This window comes from Oncorhynchus nerka, linkage group LG1 (genome assembly GCF_034236695.1).
Source record: "Oncorhynchus nerka isolate Pitt River linkage group LG1, Oner_Uvic_2.0, whole genome shotgun sequence".
Classification (NCBI taxonomy): Eukaryota; Metazoa; Chordata; class Actinopteri; order Salmoniformes; family Salmonidae; genus Oncorhynchus; species Oncorhynchus nerka.
This window is the reverse complement of record NC_088396.1, coordinates 7,231,454-7,250,211: the sequence shown is the minus strand read 5'-3', so window position 1 is coordinate 7,250,211 and position 18,758 is coordinate 7,231,454.

Genomic DNA, 18,758 nt, shown 5'->3' with positions numbered 1-18,758 from the left:
CCAGAGGTGGCAGAGCGTAATGCTCAGCTCTGGGTATAGTGGCTGAACCAGAGGATTTGAAGACAAGGATTAGACTATCCATGTAAAAAAAAGTACTAATGCATTATTGTTTAATATTATAGTATTCTAGGAAAGGTTTAATCCATTTTATTCCAGCCATTTCACATGACTACTACTAGGGTCATGAGAAAAAGATGAGAGTTCACAGTAATTCTAATAAACAGACTTGAGGAACTCAAGCATGCCACTGCGTTTCGCAACTTCAGTTTTTTTGAGACACTGGAAATTTGACTTTGACTTTGTAATTTGTAAATCCTGGAATTTCCCCATTTGGTTCAATGGATATGGAAATGAAACAAAGCTACAATGTGAGCTAAAAGCACATTGACTAAAACCACGGCAGAATCCTAGACATAACAGCTTGCATGCGTGTGTTCAGATTCCCCCTTGGAATGTCTAAAAAGATACCACATCAAATAACACATACTTGATATAGGCTACATGATATGTGTTTTTTGATGCCAGTGTCTTACTTTCCCTTTCTTACCCCTGTCCTGTGGCTGCCCTGCTTTCACATGAGTTGTCTGAAGAGACGACAATGAGCCACAAAGGAGAAACACTGTGTTTCCACCTTGGGACCATCAGAGTTCGCTGTTGGACAGCTTTCTGTAATTGAAACGCTCAATTGATATTCTTAACCAATGACTCACTCATCCCCAGGGCCCAGTTTCTCAGAACTTTCAGAATTATCCGGACTCTGTAATGCTCTTTTTTTCAATCCAGGATCAGATCGATCTGGCTTTATTTTGCGAGTTTTTCCGAAAATAATCGGATAGGGTTATTCAGATCCAGATAACAGAATATCAAGAACACAGAATCTGGATTTAATGCTTTGAACAGGCCTACACCGTGCCTTCTCCTACACCGTGACATCTCTACACCTTGCCATCTCCTACACCTTGCCATCTCCTACACCGTGCCATCTCCTACACTTTGCCATCTCCTACACCGTGCCTTCTCCTACACCTTGCCTTCTCTTACACCGTGCCTTCTCCTACACCGTGCCATCTCATACACCGTGCCTTCTCCTACACCTTGCCTTCTCCTACACCGTGCCATCTCATACACCGTGCCATCTCCTACACCGTGCCTTCTCCTACACCTTGCCATCTCCTACACCTTGCCATCTCCTACACCGTGCCATCTCCTACACCTTGCCATCTCCTACACCTTGCCATCTCCTACACCTTGCCATCTCCTACACCTTGCCATCTCCTACACCTTGCCATCTCCTACACCTTGCCATCAACTGGATAGGTTATGGTACTACTTCTACACTGCCATAGGAAAACATATATGAGTAAACTACAGGAATAAAAGGTACTGGCGATAACAAATAAAAGAGCCTGCATATCACTTATTTGACACTTCTTAATATAACAACTGACCACGTACCTAAACTACAGTCAAATGAACATAATGAACATTTGGTTTTCAGGAGTACTAGGTCTTTCATGGGCTCTTGGGAAACTGGGCAACGGGAGGTCGTACATCCGGCATGATTGTGTGCAAGTGCTATTGAAGTCAGACCAATTTTTCAACCAATAAGATTTTAACTAGCTTGATAAGATAGCTAACGCTGCTAATAATAAAGTAAGCTAGCTTGCTTAACATTGAAAATATGGTCAAACTAGCTACAATATCCACATTGATAAGTGTAATTGTCAAAAAAGGTGAAAGGTCAGTGCCGAAAAATCACAACTTGGCAATTTGGGTAACAAAACGTTTCCCACTTGTAATTACAATTTGGACGGTCTGATTTTAAACCTAACCTTAACTTAAAAAGTCTTAAGTATTAAGGGGGTAGATCAGCTTTAATATTGCATATAGATTGTAGATAGCTGTCGGCGTATCCTAGCTATCCTGCTTCTTATGGGTCTGTGAAAGGTTCAAAAAATTGTGTGAGGGGAAGGAATAGGCAGATTTCTCCATCCCCTTCTCCGGCCGCTGTATTGGACAGTTCAATGGTAAGAAATGTCTCAGTCTCTGGAGCAAAATCTTTGTGCTGTCCAGGAGCACTAGTACAGGACATCAATAAGCTGCTCCCAAACATTTTAAATCTTCATCAGTAAATTGAGTCTATCATAGTTCATGTGGGATTCAATGACATTATGAAGGGCAGCTCAGAACAGCTGACAATGGATTTTAAAGAACAAAATGACACCAACAAACACCCCATAATATCTGGCCCTCTGCCCTCCCTAAATTGTGGCATTGAACGCTACGAGACTAATGTAGCTCTGTGGGTGTAACATTTTTTGACAATTACCTTCTGGAAACAAAGCGTGTTTTATCATCTGGGTTCCTGGATCCTTTCATTGCATTATAAGGCTGCGTTGAGTCAACGACTTATCAATGAACCAAGCCCAGCTCAGTTAATCCCTACCATTGTAATGCTGAGTTGTCATAATGCTTCCGCAAATGTACATTATCCCAGGGGCGTTGGAAGACACAATGTAAGTAACCTAATTTATGCCCCTCTAACTGCCCTAAATGCCTCTGCCCTAATATGTCCACTGTGTGCAGCTCACCCTGCACTAACATAAATAACATGAGCATGTCTAATTTAGCTAAACTTCACAGTAAAGCAATGAAAACAATCAAGCGTTCCTGAAAAGTACTAAACATAGTCCACGTTAGCATACGTAGCTTAAGAAACAAGGTTCATGAAATTAATAATTTGCTACTAACAGATGACGTTCATATTCTGGCAATCTCTGAAACTCACTTAGATAATACCTTTGATGATACAGTGGTAGCAATACATGGTCATAACATCTACAGAAAAGACAGAAATGCCAAATGTGGAAGTGTTGCCATTTAGATTCAGAACTACATTCCTGTGAAGCTTAGAGAGGATCTCATGTTAAATAATGTTGTAGTAATATGGCTACAGGTTCATCTGCCTACCTAATCCCCATTCTTGTGGGAACCTGCTATAGACCACCAATTGCTAAAATTCAGTATCTGGATAACATGTGTGAAATGCTTGATAATGTAGTATGTGATATCAACAGAGAGGTATATTTTCTGGGTGATTTAAATATTGACTGGAATCTTCAAGCTGCCCACTCAAGAAAAACCTTCAAAATGTAACCAATGCTTTGACGAAGGTCTTGAGGCCGATATGTAAAGATTATTAAAGAGCAGTGAGACTATCAACAGCAGTGTACAGGTTTCTCGCACACTGCTCTTGATAGTATCATTTCTCTTTAATAAGCTTGACATATGGGCCTCAAGGCCTTAATCAGAGCTTTTGTGAGTTTATTGTAGAGCTATTGGAGCTATTGTAGACATAGCTCCACCCACATCCGTTCCATGCATCAAATTGGGTTGGAGTCTAGGGAAAATAAGTGTTACCAAATATAGCAATGTGCATTTCATAAATATTTGAATAAAGTGTGTATATAAAACGTATTAAACACGTCTGTAAAACCACAATGAGGACATCGACCCACCAGGTAAGTTTTCATAAATCATTTGGTACAGCGCAATAGAAACGTCAAGAGTAATCTGAAATGGGAGCATTAATTCATGTTCACATTTACAACATAACAAACATAGGCATTTCATCATTAAGCCCTTTAGAAAATAATGTCTCTTTTACTCAGAGTATTATTTATATCACCTCCCCTGTCTTATCTTAACTTTCTCTATGCCACAAAATCTAAAGGTAGAAATATCATATTTTTGGTCATTAAAATATACTGCGACTGGATAATCCCTGTCGATTCTCCTGATTTAAATGTTATGTTCACTGATTCTCTGTTTGAGAGAGCGAGAGGTGTTACCTACATAGCAAAGCCCACATGGACAGTTAATAATGTAGATGACATGGGTGGTGGAGCCTGTAATAATGTCATTTATTTGGAACCGTTTTCCTGTATGTTGGTGGCGTAAATATTCACACTTCTCCATATTGTTGCATTGCACACCACCTCTGCATTTATAGCTACCATTTGGAAGAGAGCGTAAAAAAGCCTGGCTGATTTTCTTTAGTGGCTGGCAGTTGGCATGAACCAATTAATCGAGTAAATTGCGACCTCTCCTATATGTGGTGGATTCTTAAATTCAGCTGGCAGAGCTGGGTCTGATGATAAAACATGCCAGTGTTTCTTGATCGCATCTCCCACTTTTCGGGAGTTCAATGTATATGTGGTGGTGAACATTACGGAGTGCTCTTTAGCTCTAGTGGGTCTTTTTTTGTTGCAGTTCATCTCGTTTTCCCCAATGACAAATCAAGAGTTTCATCCACACATTGTGGAGAATAGCCTCTTCTTAGAAACCTATTGCGCATCTCCACTGCTTTTTCTAGATCATCCTCTGTGGAGAGTGGCACATATGGTGCAGTCTGAAAAACGGGCTTCGTGGAAGTCCTCTTTTTAATGGCTCAGGGTGGAAGCTGTAATAGAGTATTTCTGTCCGTTTCTTTTCTATACAGGGTTGTAAACAGGGTTCCATTTGATTTCTCAATCCACATATTAAGGTAATGAACACATTTAGTATCACATTCAATAGTGAATTTGAGATTGGGCTCAATGTCATTGAGGTATGCCATAAAGTCTGATAGCTCTTCTCCCGTTCCTCCCCATATGCAAAACATTTCGTCAATATATCGATACCACTTCAGGATTTTATTCAAAAATGGATTTTCGTTTTCATTTTTTTTGTAACAGTATTTTTGTATTGGAATTTCACCATTTTCACCCATATGAAGAGATACAACAACAGAGACAAAGCAACAAACAGCATACACACACACACACACACACATAGAATTTTCACCCATATTAAGAGATACAACAACAGAGACAAAGCAACAAACAGCACTCGCTTACACACACACACACATAGAATTTTTGTCACGTTCTGACCTTAATTTCCTTTGTTTTGTATTTATTTAGTATGGTCAGGGCGTGAGTTGGGTGGGTTGTCTATGTTTGTTTTTCTAGGTTTTGGGAATTTCAATGTTTCAGCCTAGTATGGTTCTCAATCAGAGGCAGGTGTCATTAGTTGTCTCTGATTGAGAATCATACTTAGGTAGCCTGGGTTTCACTGTGTGTTTGTGGGTGATTGTTTCCGTGTCTGTGTTTGTTCGCCACACGGTACTGTTTCGGTTTTGTTCACGTTTATTGTTTTGTATTCATTGAGTGTTCAGTTCATGTTTTTAAATAAACAACCATGGACACTTACCACGCCGCATCTTGGTCCGATCCTTGCTACACCTCCTCTTCAGACGAAGAGGAGGAAAACCCTTACAATTTTCACCCATATTAAGAGATGCAACAACAGAGACAAAGCAACAAACACCCCTCGCTTACACACACACACACACACACATAGAATTTTCACCCATACTAAGAGATGCAACAAACAGCACACACACACACACACACACACACACACACACACTCACCATCCCAGACATTCCTGCTTCATAGATAGCAACCCTAAGGGCAATAAAACAGGGGTGTGGGGCCATACTCTTTCAAAAGTTCAAACACAGATCCCCACCGTGCAACCAGGTCCCTAGACATCAATCAGCATGACAACTTCAAAGGAATAGATGCAATATAGATATAAAATAAAACACCCTCTAACACGTGACAACAGGAACAGGATGTCCTAGCCGGCTGCCCATATTTGGACATGTACGCGTCATCTGGACATAGGGCCATAAATCTACATTTTGACCCGTGCCGTCTACTTTATTCTCTCTTATGCTATCTTATGCGGTCTGAGTGGAAGGAGGAGTGCTGCAGCTCGATGATGAGGGAACACTGAGCGAGACTCTCCATTGAAGCGTTCCGGGGGAGGTTCCTGGGAAACCGGGGTGGCCGGGGAGGCGGCGCTGCTAACAGACGGTTACTGAGGGGCTGGGAGGTTACCGTCATGGAAGGCTGCCTACAGACAATCTGTTCAATGCTCGGTCATGGCATTCGGGGAAAGGTCTGGAACCCTTCCATAAGATCACAAAGTAACTCCTGGTGCCTTCCAATGGTGGCTTCTTGGGAGAAGATGGTGTTGTGGAGCTGGTATGAGTCTGCTGTGTCAGTCATGGCCAGTTCGTACTACCATGTCTTAGGGAAGACCCAGACGCAGACAGTGTTGAAGTAACAAAAGTTTAATATTAGAACAGGGGGCAGGCAATACGACAGGTCAAGGGCAGGCAGAGGTCAGTAATCCAGATTATAATGCAAAAGGTACAGAACGGCAGGAAGGCTCAGGGCAGGCAGAATGGTGAAAACCAGGAAAACTAGAAAACAGGAACTAGAAACAGACAGAAGCAAGGGGGGAAATGCTGGTAGGCTTGACAAACAAAACGAACTGGCAACAGACAAACAGAGAATACAGGTATAAATACACTGGGCGACACCTGGAGACAAGCAGAAAGACAGATTAAACAGATTATGGTGTGACAAAGCATGACATGCCAGCAACAAATCCTGACATTACACATAAAAGTAAAAGTGATCAAATTATGAAAGACAACCATTGTAATTTCGAATTCTGTAAAGTGACTGAGGAAGAAGTGAAAAAATTATTGTTGTCTATCAAGCCCCGGGGTCTTACAATTTGGATGGAAAATTACTGAGGATAATAGCAGACGATATTGCCACTCCTATTTACCATATCTTCAATCTAAGCCTACTACAAGGTGTGTGCCCTCAGGCCTGGAGGGAAGCAAAAGTATATTCGTTACCCAAGATTAGAAACTGGCTCATTTATTTATTTTTACATTTTAGTCATTTTATCAGATGCTCTTATCCAGAGCGACTTGGGTAAGGGTTAAGTGACTTGCACAACAGCAGATTTTTCACGTAGTCGGGCAGAATGACCTGCTAATCATAGTCTGCTGATGGATAAAACGTACAGTTGAAGTCAGAAGTTTACATACACTTAGGTTGGAGTCATTAAAACTCGTTTTTCAACCACTCTACACATTTATTGTTAACAAACTATAGTTTTGGTAAGTCAGTTAGGACATTTACTTTGTGCTTGACACAAGTAATTTTTCCAACAATTGTTTGCAGACAGATTATTTCACTGTATCACAATTCCAGTGGGTCAGAAGTTTACATACACTAAGTTGACTGTGCCTTTAACAGCTTGGAACATTCCAGATGATGATGTCATGGCTGTAGAAGCTTCTGATAGGCTAATTGACAATTTGAGTCAATTGGAGGTGTACCTGTGGATGTATTTCAAGGCCTACCTTCAAACTCAGTGCCTCTTTGCTTGACATCATGGGAAAGTCAAAAGAAATCAGCCAAGACCTCAAAATAAAATTGTAGACCTCCACAAGTCTGGTCAAATGTCAAATGCCTGAATGTACCACGTTAATCTGTACAAACAATAGTATGCAAGTATAAACACCATGGGACCATGCAGCCGTCACACCGCTCAGGAAGGAGATGCGTTCTGTCTCCTAGAGATGAACGTACTTTGGTAAGAAAAGTGCAAATCAATCCCAGAACAACAGGCAAAGGACCTTGTGAAGATGCTGGAGAAAACAGGTACAAAAGTATCTCTATCCACAGTAAAAACAAGTCCTATATCGATATAACCTGAATGGCCACTTAGCAAGGAAGATGCCGCTGCTCCAAAGCCGCCATAAAAAAGCCAGACTACGGTTTGCAACTGCACATGGGGACAAAGATCATACTTTTTATCCTCTGGTCTGATAAAACAAAAATGGAACTGTTTGGCCATACTGACCATTGTTATGTTTGGAGGGAAAAGGGGGAGGCTTGCAAGCCGAAGAACACCATTCCAACCATGTAGCACGGGGATGGCAGCACCGTGTTGTGGGGGTGATTTGCTGCAGGAGGGACTGGTGCACAAAATATATGGCATCACGAGGCAGGAAAACTATGTGAATATATTGAAGCAACATCTCAAGACATCAGTCAGGAAGTTAAAGCTTGGTCTCAAATAAATGGGTCTTCCAGTTAAACAATTAGCAGGGGGTTTAAAGCCATAACACATACAGTATAAGTGTCTGATATCGTCTGAAAGCTTAAATTAATATTACTGTACTGTCCAATTTACAGTAGCTATTACTGCTAAAAAATATCATGCTATTGTTTGAGGAGAGCTCCTAACAACAAAATACTTTTTTTTTTACAGCGATAGGTTTGATAAATTCACCTCTGAAGGTGAAATGTGTACTTACATTCTGAAATGTTACTCTGTTTAATCATCCCAAGGGTCCCAGACATGGCATGAAGTGTTGTTTTGTTAGATACAATCATTTTTCATATCCTAAAAAGGTCCATATAGCATGCACGATCGATTTGCATTTCCACTTGTTCAATTGCAAAGATAGGAATCTGTGAAAATCTATCCCTAAACGTTTTTTCAACATATTTATTCCCCAGAGATCCAGGACGTAGCCAGACTTCACTATATGATTAGGAGTGTAATATATCCTATAGGACACCACATTTGGTCAGAGAGCGACGCCTTCATTGCCCAGTGTTGACACGGGCGGTCTTCACTTGATTAACTTTGTCAAATGTCATGTAGCTTGCTCATACTTCAAGTTCTCTGAAAGTTATCTTCAAGTTATCTGAAACTTGCACATACACTGCTGCCCTCTTGTGGACACCATCGAAATTACCAGAGTGATGGCTAGATTTCGGACCTTTCTGTTGCATCTCAAAGATGGTGGTCTAAACTTTTTTTTAAACGTTTGTTTTTTTCTTTGTATTTTCTTCTACCAGATCTATTGTGTTATGTTCTCCTACATTCAATTCACATTTCCACAAACTTCAAAGTGTTTCCTTTCCAATGGTACCAGAATATGCATGTCCTTGCTTCAGGGCCTGAGCTACAGGCAGTTAGATTTGGCTATGTCATTTTAGGCGACAATTTAAAAAAAGGTGGCTATCCCTAAGAAGTTTTAAATGTACACGGAGAGCTAACATTAATAATATGCATGTCAATCTCTCATGGCTCAAAGTGGAGGAGAGATTGACTTCATCACTACTTGCTTTTGTAAGAATGCACCGAGGTCTCTGTTTAAACTACTAGCACACAGCTCGGACACCCATGCATACCCCACAAGACATGCCACCAGAGGTCTCTTCACAATCGTCTCGTCAAGTCAAGAACAGACTATGGGAGGCGCACAGTGCTACATTATGGCAATGCTAAATTAAACTCTATTCCACATCAGATAACTGATGCAAGCGATAGAATCATATTTAAAAACAGATAAAATACATCTTATGGAACAGCAGGGACTGTGAAGAAGCGCACACTCAGGCACACATACACATGATAAGACACACACTCTTCACACACTTGCACCTGGATGTTGTATTGTAGATATGTGATAGTAAAGTAGTGGCCTGAGGGAACACACTTAATGTACTGTGAAAAGTGTTATGAAATGTAATATTTTAAATTTGTCACGCACTGACCATAGAGAGTTGCTTATTCTCTATGTTGGTTGGGGTGTGACAGTGACTAGGGGGGGTTATCTAGGTGAATAATGATCTATTTTGGCCTGGTATGGTTCCCAATCAGAGGCAGCTGTTTATCGTTGTCTCTGACTGGGGATCATATTTAGGCAGCCATTTCCCCTTTGTGCTTTGTGGGATCTTGACTATGGATAGTTGCCTATTAGCACTATTATTAGCTTCACGTTTCGTTTTGAGATTTATTGTTTTGGTTTTGCTGTGAGTTTCACTTAGAAATAAAAAGATCTGGAACCCAGATCACGCTGCGCTTTGGTCCAGTTATTATAACGAACGTGACAGAAGATCCCACCAACAACGGACCAAGCAGCGTACCCGGGAGGTAATGGCATCCTGGTCTTTGGAGGAGATTAGGGAGAGAACATCCTGGACTTGGGACGACATAATGGCAGGAGAGAAGAGCCTTCCATGGAAGCAGGCGGAAGCAACGAAGGGGGGACAGGGACGAAGTCGGAGAGGAAGGCCACAGAAGGAACGTGTTGTCAGTTTAGTGCCACCTGAGTCAGCTCCCCGTACTTGTCCTGAGAAGTGTGTTAAAGTTCCGGTACCATTGATGCCGGCTATACGCACCAGGTCTCCAGTACGTTTCCACAGCCCTGTGCGTCCTGTTCCTGCTCCTCGCACTCTCCCACAAGTGCGTGACCCTGGTCCAGAGCCTCCTGGGGGTCAAGTTTAAGGAGCTCCTTTAGCACCTCGGACTCAGTGACTGCCTGCAGGGAGAAACTTTGTAATGGGGCAGGGGAAAAAGAGGGAGAAGCATCTGGGATAGTCACATTAGAAGGGGTGGGAGATGAGGAAATGTTGGACGGGCAAGGAGGCATGGCTGAGTCAAATCGGAATCCTGACTTACTGAAGTGGTGATTAAAGAGCTCAGCCATGTGCTTCTTGTCAGTAACAACCACATTAAATTTAAGGGACATGGGCAGCTGTGAGGAGGAGGGTTTATTCTCCAGGTCTAACCATTTTCCAGAACTTCTTGGGGTTAGACCCACAGAGAGAGAACTGCTCCTTAAAGTAACTAAATGTGGCCTTCCGGATAGCCTGAGTGCACTTATTTCTCATTTGTCTGAACTAGAGCAAGTCAGCCTGAGTATGTGTGTGCCGAGCCTTTCGCCAAATGCAATTCTTGAGGTGGAGTATCTCTGCAAGATCACGGTCGAACCAGGGGCTGAACCTGTTTTTAATTCTCATTTTCTTCATGGGGGCATGTTTGTAAACAATACCACTGAAAATATAAAACAATAAGGTCCAAGCGTCTTCAACAGAAGGAATCAAGCTGATTCTATATCATTTTACAGAGGCCAGTTCATGAAGGATGGCTTGCTCATTAATTTTTTTTTATGACAAATCAGAACAGGTCGTTTCACTGAGCAGCCATTACGAACACAGGCTGTAAAACAGTGATCACTAAGGTAATTACAGAAAACACCAGACTGATACCCATCAGGATTATTTGTGAGGATAACATCAAGGAGAGTAGCTTTTTCTGGGTGTTTGGTGTCATACCTTGTGGGATCGGTGATAATCTGAGAAAGATTTAGGGAGTCCCATTGCTATAGGACCTGGTCAGGTGGTTTAAGCATGTCCCAGTTTAGGTCACCTAGCAGAACAAATTCAGACTTAGTGTAAGGGAACAGGAGAGAGCTTAGGGCAGGTAGGGTACAGGCCGATGCTGATGGAGGATGATAGAACCCAGCAACAGTCAATAAAGAGCTATTTGAAAGTTTAATGCTTAAAACCAGCAAATCAAATTGTTTGGGGACAGACTTGGTAGAGACAACCAGGAACTCAAGGTGATCCTTGGTAAAGATTATCACTCCCCCATCTTTGGAAGATCTGTCTTGCTGAAAAAGGTTATATCCAGAAAGGTTAACGTCAGTAGTCAAAACATTCTTCCTTAACCACATCTCAGTAATGACCAACACATCTGAATTGGAACCCACATTTTCAATTGGTCCATTTTAGGTAATAAGCTTCTAGTGTTAATATGCAGAAAACTCAGGCTTTTACGAGTGCAGAAATCAGTGTAGCAGATATCAGAGCACAAGTCAGAATTGGGGCTAGCAACTGTAGATGGGCCAGGGTCTACGTGCACATTTCCAGATATCATCAACAGCAATACAATCAAGGTACGGCAGAGTACAGGGAGAGCTCTGCAGTGCTGATTTATGACATCTGAATGTGCATTAGATGGCAACAAGATCCTATTGTACAGCAATATCATCAGGCAACATGAATACAAATGTAATGAGGTCTGTGTGTAGCCGGGTGAAGGAGGGATGGACAGTGGGGCCCGCTGCCTGCTACCTGTACCAGACAGGGGGAGACAGACCAGGGAGATAGGGGTGAGTGTGGTGGGGTACCTGTACCAGACAGGGGGAGACAGACCAGGGAGATAGGGGTGAGTGTGGTGGGGTACCTGTACCAGACAGGGGGAGACAGACCAGGGAGAGAGGGGTGAGTGTGGTGGGGTACCTGTACCAGACAGGGGGAGACAGACCAGGGAGAGAGGGGTGAGTGTGGTGGGGTACCTGTACCAGACAGGGACAGACAGGGAGGAGACAGACCATGGTGGGGGAGAGAGGGGTGAGTGTGGTGTGGGGGTACCTGTACCAGACAGGGGGAGACAGACCAGGGAGAGAGGGGTGAGTGTGGTGGGGGTACCTGTACCAGACAGGGGGAAACAGACCAGGGAGAGAGTGTGGTGGGGGTGAGTGTGGTGGGGGTACCTGTACCAGACCAGACAGTGTGGGGGGAGACAGACCAGGGAGAGGGGTGAGTATGGTGGGGGTACCTGTACCAGACAGGGGAGACAGGGCAGACGGTGAACAGAGAGGGGGAGTGTGGTGGGGTACCTGTACCAGACAGGGGAGACAGACCAGGGAGAGAGGGGTGAGTGTGGTGGGGTACCTGTACCAGACAGGGGAAACAGACCAGGGAGAGAGGGGTGAGTGTGGTGGGGTACCTGTACCAGACCAGACAGGGGAGACAGACCAGGGAGAGAGGGGTGAGTGTGGTGGGGGTACCTGTACCAGACAGGGGAGACAGACCAGGGAGAGAGGGTGAGAATGGTGGGGGTACCTGTACCAGACAGGGGGAGACAGGGCAGACGGTGAACAGAGAGGGGGAGTGTAGTGGGGTACCTGTACCAGACAGGGGGAGACAGACCAGGGAGAGAGGGGTGAGTATGGTGGGGGTACCTGTACCAGACAGGGGGAGACAGACCAGGGAGAGAGGGGTGGGTGAGTGTAGACAGGGGTACCTGTACCAGACAGGGGGAGACAGACCAGGGAGAGAGGGGTGTGTGTTGGGGTACCTGTACCAGACAGGGGGAGACAGACCAGGGAGAGAGGGGTGAGTGTGGTGGGGTACCTGTACCAGACAGGGGAGACAGACCAGGGAGAGAGGGGTGAGTGTGGTGGGGTTACCTGTACCAGACAGGGGGAGACAGACCAGGGAGAGAGGGGTGAGTGTGGTGGGGGTACCTGTACCAGACAGGGGAGACAGACCAGGGAGAGAGGGGTGAGTGTGGTGGGGTACCTGTACCAGACAGGGGGAGACAGACCAGGGAGAGAGGGGTGAGTATGGTGGGGGTACCTGTACCAGACAGGGGAGACAGGGCAGACGGTGAACAGAGAGGGGTGAGTGTAGTGGGGTACCTGTACCAGACAGGGAGACAGACCAGGGAGAGAGGGGTGAGTGTGGTGGGGGTACCTGTACCAGACAGGGGGAGACAGACCAGGAGAGAGAGGGGTGAGTATGGTGGGGGTACCTGTACCAGACAGGGGAGACAGACCAGGGAGAGAGGGGTGAGTGTGGTGGGGGTACCTGTACCAGACAGGGGGAGACAGACCAGGGAGAGAGGGGTGAGTATGGTGGGGGTACCTGTACCAGACAGGGGGAGACAGGGCAGACAGGGGAGAACAGAGAGGGGTGAGTGTAGTGGGGTACCTGTACCAGACAGGGGGAGACAGACCAGGGAGAGAGGGGTGAGTATGGTGGGGGTACCTGTACCAGACAGGGGGAGACAGACCAGGGGGGGAGAGAGGGGTGAGTATGGTGGGGGGTACCTGTACCAGACAGGGGAGACAGACCAGGGAGAGAGGGGTGAGTGTGGTGGGGGTACCTGTACCAGACAGGGGGAGACAGACCAGGGAGAGAGGGGTGAGTATGGTGGGGGTACCTGTGCCAGACCAGACCAGGGAGAGAGGGGTGAGTGTGGTGGGGGTACCTGGGAGACAGGGCAGACGGTGAACAGAGAGGGGTGAGTGTAGTGGGGTACCTGTACCAGACAGGGGGAGACAGACCAGGGAGAGAGGGGTGAGTGTGGTGGGGTACCTGTACCAGACAGGGGGAGACAGACCAGGGAGAGGGGTGAGTATGGTGGGGGGGTAGAGAGGGGTGAGTATGGTGTAACCAGACAGGGGGAGACAGACCAGACCAGGGGGAGACAGACCAGGGAGAGGGGTGAGTATGGTGGGGGTATCTGTACCAGACAGGGGAGACAGACCAGGGAGAGAGGGGTGAGTATGGTGGGGTACCTGTACCAGACAGGGGGAGACAGACCAGGGAGAGATGGTGGGGGGTGAGTATGGTGGGGTACCTGTACCAGACAGGGGAGACAGACCAGGGAGAGAGGGGTGAGTATGGTGGGGGTACCTGTACCAGACAGGGGGAGACAGGGCAGACGGTGAACAGAGAGAGGGGGAGTCTGGTGGGGTACCTGTACCAGACAGGGGAGACAGACCAGGGAGAGATGGTGGGGGTACCAGACAGGGGAGACAGACCAGGGAGAGAGGGGTAGTGGTGGGGTACCTGTACCAGACAGGGGAGACAGACCAGGGAGAGACAGGGAGGGGGGAGAGTATGGTGGGGGGTACCTGTACCAGACAGGGGGAGACAGACCAGGGAGAGAGGGGTGAGTATGGTGGGGTACCTGTACCAGACAGGGGGAGACAGGGGGTACCAGACAGACCAGGGAGAGAGGGGTGAGTATGGTGGGGTACCTGTACCAGACAGGGGAGACAGACCAGGGAGAGAGGGGTGAGTATGGTGGGGGTACCTGTACCAGACAGGGGGAGACAGACCAGGGAGAGAGGGGTGAGTATGGTGGGGGTACCTGTACCAGACAGGGGGAGACAGACCAGGGAGAGAGGGGTGAGTATGGTGGGGTTACCTGTACCAGACAGGGGAGACAGACCAGGGAGAGAGGGGTGAGTATGGTGGGGGTACCTGTACCAGACAGGGAGACAGACCAGGGAGAGATGGGGTGGGGTGAGTATGGTGGGGGTACCTGTACCCAGACAGGGGAGACAGGGCAGATGGTGAACAGAGAGGGGGAGTGTGGTGGGGTACCTGTACCAGACAGGGGGAGACAGACCAGGGAGAGAGGGGTGAGTATGGTGGGGGTACCTGTACCAGACAGGGGGAGACAGACCAGGGCAGACGGTGAATAGATCGCCAGGTGGAATCCAAGCAGCAGTGTAGCAGGCAATGGGAGTAGGTGTCACCCACTTGGAAGATGCTTTTATTTCTGGAGGCAGATTTCTTGTAGAAAATGCCAGTGATTGGTATTTGAACAGCAGGAGGGGGGCTTCAGAGGAAGCTTCAAAGACTCATGACACTTGTTGGGCCCAAAGCCCTTTACTTCACACCTAACTGAGTGTGTATCTGGTCTGTCCTTTCAAGCCTGGGAGCTCAGTTCCAGTTTGGATGGTGTCCTCAGGTCTCTGCTGTTTGTTTGCTAGAGCACCCTCTGTATAACTTAAAAATAAAAATAAAACATTGGAAGCAGTAATCTCTCTGGTTAATTTTGGACAAAATTAGGTTGTAGGTTTGGAGTTCTGATCCGGAGCGAAGGCCATGATGTGGAGAGTAAGTTTACATTTACCTTATTTTACCATTTATTTTTAGATTGACCAATGGTGATTTATATACAGTTGAAGTCAGAAGTTTACATACACCTTAGCCAAATACATTTAACTCAGTTTTTCACAATTCCTGACATTTAATCCTAATAAAAATTCCCTGCCTTAGGTCAGTTAGGATCACCACTTATTTTAAGAATGTGAAATGTCAGAATAATAGTAGAGAGAATGATTTATTTCAGATTTTATTTATTTAATCACATTCCGAGTGGGTCAGAAGTTTACATACACTCAATTAGTATTTGGTAGCATTGCCTGTAAATCGTTTAACTTGGTACAAACGTTTCAGGTAGCCTTCAATAAGCTTCCCACAATAAGTTGGGTGAATTTTGGCCCATTCCTCCTGACAGAGCTGGTGTAACGGAGTCAGGTTTGTAGACCTCCTTGCTCACACACGCTTTTTCAGTTCTGCCCACAAATTTTCTATAGGATTGAGGTCAGGGCTTTGTGATGGCCACTCCAATACCGTGACTTTGTTGTCCTTAAGCCATTTTGCCACTTTGGAAGTATGGTTGGGGTCAATGTCCATTTGGAAGACCCATTTTTAACCAAGCTTTAACTTCCTGACTGATGTCTTGAGATATTGCCTCAATATATGCACATAATTTTCTACCCTATTGATGCCATGTATTTTGTGAAGTGCACCAGTCTCTCCTGCAGCAAAGCACCCCCCACAACATGATGCTGCCACCCCGTGCTTCACGGTTGGGATGGTGTTCTTCGGCTTAAAAGCCCCCCCCGTTTTCCTCCAAACATAATGATGGTCATTATGGCCAAACAGTTCTATTTTTGTTTCATCAGACCAGAGGACATTTCTCCAACAAGTACAATCTTTGTCCCCGTGTGCAGTTGCAAACCGTAGTCTGGCTTTTTTATGGATGTTTTGGAGCAGTGGTATCTTTCTTGCTGAGCGGCCTTTTAGGATATGTTAATATAGGACTTGTTTTACTGTGGATATAGATACTTTTGTACCTGTTTCCTCCAGCATCTTCACAAGGTCCTTTGCCTGTTGTTCTGGGATTGATTTGCACTTTTCGCAGCAACGTTCATCTCTAGGAGATTGAACGTGTCTCCTTCCTGAGCGGTATGACGGCTGCATGGTCCCACGGTTTTTATACTTGCGTACTATTGTTTGTACAGATGAACATGGTACCTTCAGGCATTTGGAAATTGCTCCCAAGGATGAACCAGACAATTTTTTTCTGAGGTCTTGGCTGATTTCTTTTGACTTTCCCATGATGTCAAGCAAAGAGGCACCGAGTTTGAAGGTAGGCCTTGAAATAAATCCACAGGTACACCTCCAATTGACTCAAATTGTCAATTAGCTTATCAGAAGCTTCTAAAGCCATGACATCATTTTCTGGAATGTTCCAATCTGTTTAAAGGCACAGTCAACTTAGTGTATGTAAACTTCTGACCCACTGGAATTGTGATACAGTGAAATAATCTGTCTGCAAACAATTGTTGGAAAAATGACTTGTGTCAAGCACAAAGTAAATGTCCTAACTGACTTACCAAAACTATAGTTTGTTATTAACAAGAAATGTGTGGAGTGGTTGAAAAACGAGTTTTAATGACTCCAACCTAAGTGTATGTAAACTTCCGAGAAATCCAAGTTATCTAACTCCAAATCTATACTTTTGTAAAAACCATGTTGACAGATGTGAGATCTCACATGAAGCTGTGTGTCTCTCTCTGAGGGAGGCTATAAACTATCAATGTTCGCTAACAATAAAGATACTTATAAACAAGTCAAGGTACCTACCCAGCATCTACTGAAAATATTTTTCCTCTTCACTGCCACTTCAAGAAGATATTTACTAAAATTGTCTGAGCTTCATATGTCTCTCCAGACAGCATGAGGTTGGTGTCTAAAACGGATCATTTGAATATACAGAATCTACAGTAAGCATAAGAAATACAATATTGTATGTTAGAGTAATTTTTACAGGATGCCTTCAATTACAGTACTTTTCAGCATTTTACCCACAGTGCAGTGCAATCTACAGCATTAATGCTGTAAAACACATTTACGGTATTTTCAAATCAAAATCAAATCAAACTTTATTTGTCACATGTGCAAATACAATACAAGTTTATACCTTACCGTGAAATCTTACGAAATCTTAGTTCAGAAAATATTTACCAAATTAACTAAAGTAAAATAAATAATAAAAAGTAACACAATAAAATAACAATAACGAGGTTATATACAGGGGGTACCGGAGTCAATGTGCAGGGGTACAGGTTAGTCGAGGAAAATTTGTACATGTAGGTAGGTGTGAAGTGACGATGCATTAGAGGTCGACCGATTATGATTTTTCATTGCCAATACCGATTATTGGAGGACCCCAAAAAAAAGCCGATACCGATTCATCGGACGATTAAAAAAAATGTGATTTGTAATAATGACAATTACAACATTATTGAATGAACACTTATTTAACTTAATATAATACATCAATAAAAATCCATTTAGCCTCAAATAAATAATGAAACATGTTCAATTTGGTTTAAATAATGCAAAAACAAAGTTTTGGAGAAGAAAGTAAAAGTGCAATATGTGCCATGTAAACAGCTAACGTTTCAGTTCTTTGCTCAGAACATGAGAACATATGAAAGCTGGTGGTTCCTTTTAACTGGAGTCTTCAATATTCCCAGGTAAGAAGTTTTAGGTTTAGTTATTATAGGAATTATAGGACAATTTCTCTCTATACCTTTGACTATTGGATGTTCTTATAGGTGTAGTATCTGGGATCTACATCTGTTTATATTAGTTACTGTGCTGTTACTAAGCAGTAATGCATTACGGCAGTGTGACGTTACTACACCTAATAGGAAATGCACATGCGCACTGGAATGCCGGGAACTGTAGAGCACGAGGGGTTTTTGACTAAACGACAACTAACTGTACTCCCGTCTCCTGCCTGGTCATTTCTCCACAACACAAATATTACAGTGGCGACGAGATGATTAAACTACATAAACGGACATTGCTTGAAGGGAAGAATGTTGCGTGAGTAATGAAACTCAAAAAAAAAAAAAAAAAATGTAATTCGTCAGTTATTTTTTATTTTCTTTCGCCAGTAGAGTAGGCTAAGCACTGCTAGCACTGCTAGTACAGTATTCAGGAGCTGCCAAGTAGCAAGACTATTGGAGTCCAGAATAGCGACACTGCCCTCTGGTGGTTAAATAAAAGAAACTGTCATTGAACCCATTGAAATTAGGCGATCTCAGTGGAGAAATATTGTCAAGGAAAAAAAAAAAAAAAAAAGGAAGAAGGGAC